Source organism: Sebastes umbrosus, chromosome 1, assembly GCF_015220745.1.
Source record: "Sebastes umbrosus isolate fSebUmb1 chromosome 1, fSebUmb1.pri, whole genome shotgun sequence".
NCBI lineage: Eukaryota > Metazoa > Chordata > Actinopteri > Perciformes > Sebastidae > Sebastes > Sebastes umbrosus.
The window spans coordinates 37,546,678-37,551,580 of record NC_051269.1 but is presented as its reverse complement, the minus strand read 5'-3'; the positions used below and the strand labels follow the sequence as shown (position 1 = coordinate 37,551,580).

The following is a 4,903-nucleotide window of genomic DNA, read 5'->3' as shown; positions in this document are numbered from 1 at the left end:
TTGCAGAGCAGGAACCAGGCCTGTGATTGACTTGGATTTATTTTATGCACCAGTGAGACCCCATGCAAAGACTTGAGAGGCCTCCAAAAAAGCCCAAAGCCAGGGTTTTTTTTTTCCTCCCTGAGACAAAACTGTATGAGAAGCAAGTGTGAGTATAGTGGGTGGGAGCGAGCAAGGCACCTTGCAACAGCTGGACCGAATTATCCGTGGGGTCGGGGGTAGTCGGCTCTGGGAGGTGGAGGGGAGGCGTGGAGACTCCTGGCGCCAGGATCGGGCCAGCAGGTCAGGGAGGATGACGATTACCAAAATACTAGCAGGCAGCCATGGCCCTGCGGAGAGGGGGTGTTCCTGGCTCGCAGCGCTCACAGCTACAGGATGGGAAGGCGAGTGGGCGACCGTGGGGGTGTGAGAGAGAGAGAGAGAGAGAGAGAGAGACAGAGAGAGAGAGGGACGCTCCTACTTCCACTTCCTATGAGATAGCCCCTTCCTGTCATTGAGAAACATAGAGAAACACCGTGTTAATGAATGCTAGGTGGAATTATCTTGATTCTATCAGTGAATAGGCGAGTGTATCAGGGTTCACATGAGACCAACGCTGACTCATAATGTGCTAAAATACTTTTATTTTTGTAAAAATCTAACTTTTCTTTTGTTTCTGTTAAAGCCATAAAACCAGCTGCTTGCAAGGTGCAGTTCACTCACAAGGTTCCTTTTGTGCTTCCTCTCAGACTGAGCTGACCACATGTGAACAGATTCAAACTGTGATGTCAATGATGGTCACATAAAGGAGGATGGCGTCCTCTGCTGGTGAAGCTCTGCAACAATAGACACAAAGGATTACTGTAATGATACAACATGTCATCATAGAGACTGCATGTGTGTGTGTTGCCATGTCTGTGGTACCATTAAGTAGGGCTGTCAATCGATTAAAATATTTAATCGTGATTAATTGCATTAATATCCACAGTTAATCATGATTAATCGCAAATTAATCACACATTTTTTACATGGTCAAAATGTACCTTAAAGGGAGATTTGTCAAATATCTAATACTCTTGTCAACATGGGAGTAGACAAATATGCTGCTTTATGCAAATGTATTTATATATTTATTATTGGAAATCAATTAACAACACAAAATTTTTCCTCGCCAAAATTTAGCGCAATTTTGGTGCGTTATTTATCCTATTTCGTGACAAGCTAGTATGACATGGTTGGTACCTTAAGAAAGAAGAAAGAAATTAGTGGCATTAAAACAAATTTGTGTTATCGCGTAAACTTTGACAGCACTAATAAAAGGATGTTCAAATAATCACTTGTCAAAATTCTTCTCTGAGACAAAGCAGCAAGCAGTATAGTTCAACGAGGATAACATCTTTTAGAGCTGCAACGATTAATCGATTAGTTGTCTATGAAATTAATCGCCAACTGGGATAAAAAAAACAACCTCTAAATTCAGAAAAAGTTACGCATAACTTTCTAAATAATGTTAAAAAACGTATTGGGCATTGAGGAAAAAAATACTACGTAACCAACTAGGGCCAAAACATGAGCGTTCTTCATCATCTAATCTCACACTGCACAACAGTCTACATTAAATCTTAACATACAGGTTTGGAGGTTTGTGTGTGATGATAAACTTCCACTTCAGTTGGAGTCATCAAAAGATCGATGAAACTTTTTTTTTTTTTTTTTAACCCTTTCATGCATGAATTATAACAACCTCAGTCTGGATTTATTTCCTTAGTGTTTTTATTCCTCTTTAGGTATGAAAAAATATTACTTAAAAAAAAAAAACATGCATATTATAAATAGTTTTCCACATGTACACTTGGGTGGACAGCATGCGTTTACGTATTTAACAAACCAATGAATAAAATCACATATTTTGTGAAAACTAACAAATAATATAATATTTTTAATTCTGTTAAATTAGTGAGTTCACACATTTTAACATATTCTCCAGGATAATATCCTACTGTTTAATGCAAGGCAAAAATGTTGAACCTAGTTCCTGACTCCCCCCCCCCCCCCCCCCCCCCCCTCCCCACCTCCACCAGGCTGTTTTTTTTAATATTTTCTACAAAAATATCAGAAAAATATTGTCAAAATATTATTTTTGTAACAAAAACTGCAAGTTGCATCCTAATAAACTAAATCAAATTGATTTACAGCCCAAAAAAAGTTACTGCGGATGAAGTATTTTCATGTTTTTTTCAGTATGTTGCAGTCATATTAACAGATTAATAGGCCATTTTCACAGCAGCGATTTTGACATGTCATTGCAGTGTAAACACAGGTGTGAATAATAACATTAATTATGGCCGTGATCCATTAAGGTGGACCAGGATCCTGGTATCGTGCATGCTGGCTCACTGGAATGGCTGTGAAACACTAAATGTAACGGAAACATAATTAATTTGATCAATAACACCTGTGTTTACCTGCTATGACATGTCAACATGGCTGATTTGAAAAGGGACAGTGATGCATGATGTCTAATTTAGTGGACAGATGATTACTTGTCATTTTCTCCCAACATAGAATCAATATTTGGACATTTTAACAACTGTAATACTCCTTAGTTGTTCCTTAATGTTGCCACATTATATTTACCTGCTAGTGTCTCCTACTGAAGAAGGAAAGGAGATATTACTGAGCTGCTCAGGGTTTCTGGTCATCCGGAGGCCATCTTGGTTTTAAGGAATTAGTGTTGCACTTCCACCAGCTGGCCGGTAGGTGGCAGAGTGTGTGGCACAATGCACCAGAGTTCACTGTAGAGATTGATGTACAACCATCAAACCCCCCGTGCAAATTTAGAGAGGAAAAACTGTCATGGTAATTTTCAAAAGTCTCCCTTGACCTCTGACCTCCAGATATGTGGATGAAAATGGGTTCTATGGGTACCCACGAGCCTCCCCTTTACAGACATGCCCACTTTATGATAATCACATGCACTTGGGGGAAAGTCATAGTCAAGTCAGCACACTGACACACTGACAGCTGTTGTTGCCTGTTGAGCTGCAGTTTGTTATGATTTGAGCATATTTTTTATGCTAAATGCAGTACCTGTGAGGGTTTCTGGACAATATTTGTCATTGTTTTGTGTTGTTAATTCATTTCCAATAATAAATATATACATACATTTGCATAAAGCAGCATATTTGCCCACTCCAATGTTGATAAGAGTATTAAATACTTGACAAATCTCCCTTTAAGGTACATTTTGAACAGATAAAAAATGTGCGATGAACTTTGGACAATCATGCGATTAATCACAATTAAATATTTTAATCGATTGACAGCCCTAATTGTGATATATTGTGATTTTTAAAATCTAATTTTAGGAAAACTGTTATAGTATAAAGAACACACCACCATATGCAAAAATCTGAGTAAACTTACTTTTTATACAATCAGAACAGTGGGAACTGCATTTGCATTTATCACAGTCTGTAACATCCAACATCATGGAACTACTTTGAGAGGGCTCATACACTGAAATGGCTCACTCCCATGTTGATAAAAGTATTAGATACTTGACAAATCTCCCTTTAAGGTACATTTTGAACAGATTAAAAATTTCATATTTTAATCGATTGACAGCCCTAACTTGAATGCATAACTTTTACTTCTAACAGAGTATTTCTACACCGTGGTATTGCTACTTTTACTTATGATCTGAGTACTTCTTCCATCACTGAACGCAGCTACTGTGTTGTCATCTACACATTTCAGAGGAAGTGGTGACTGTGATTAATGCTCTGTGGCAGTAGAGGGTAGCATTGGTCAGTAAAGTTTCACCTAAAGGTCAAATTAGCTTCACATCTGACAGACATGCAGTTGACATAAAGACCTGTAACATCTCACCTCTCTACAAAAATCTGTTTTTGCACATTCAGATCTTCTTTCACCTCTGCTCTGTCATCAACCGCAGGTAAGAGGACTCCAACTTCTGATGTTCACACTATTCTGATACTGCCAATTAGGAGATGACAACAGACTGCTAACACACTGTAGTATTGTGCGCTAAATGCAGCGTGATAGAAGAGGAGGATTGAGACACACACGCACACTCTCTGTGCCAGCTGTCCAAGTGTCTGGCCCGCTGCCGGGAAGTAGCACTTCTCTGAATGCCGAGCTGATCCTTCTGTTACGTCTCGGAGAGTGAAGCAGGCTTCTCCCTCAGGACTCTCTTCACCTGCTGCTGCTCCAGCTTCTTACTGCTCAACATCCTGGGGCCCCACATAGCTCCGACTAGCTGTTAAACGTTGGCAGGATCTCTCAGAGGCCTGAGGTGGAGGCTTTAGGTGGGACTGAGGTTGAGGCCCTCTGCTGGTAAAGACACTGAAAAAAAACTAGAGCCAAGCCAGTCAGTTTAATAAATCTGAGCACACATTTAGGTTAAACTTCTTCCTCAGTGGTTGAAGGTAAAAAAGGAGAAATCCATGAATGATGGGAGGAAGAGAAAAGGACGACACATGGCAGCCGCTCTTGGCTGGATTTAAACCCACAATGCTTTCATATCTGTCAGCTGTTGGCACCTTAAACCAGGATTCCCAAACATTTTTATTCTTTAGACCTCCCACATTCACGTTTACATCACAATTTTGGTTTAGTTTGTTTAGTTTATTCGATTAGGCTACGAGAAGTAGGACATTAAATCACACAACTACAGCAATGGCAAAGATGACACCTTAAAGTCAGAGACTTATTTCAATTGTGGCCCGTAATGTAAGGCTGCAGGTGACAAGAAGAAGAAGAAGAAGTGGAATAAGAAGACAAGGGTACAAAGTGCTTCACAACATACATGAGAATAAAACAAAAAAGATAACATACAAAGTATAATTACAAAGATAAAAACAATGATAGGAACTAAAATAATAATGTGCAGAAAGGTAAA

The 4,903-nt window shown here is 39.3% G+C and overlaps 1 long non-coding RNA gene across 1 annotated transcript; it reads right to left on the bottom strand.

Annotated features, from left to right (window-relative positions):
* On the bottom strand, positions 1–2,703 carry LOC119496728. The gene is made up of 3 exons (XR_005208791.1): positions 2,617–2,703; positions 703–815; positions 1–487 (listed from the first exon to the last, which is right to left on the bottom strand). It is a non-coding gene; the product is annotated as an uncharacterized LOC119496728 (long non-coding RNA).
* Positions 2,704–4,903: the final 2,200 nt, after the last annotated feature.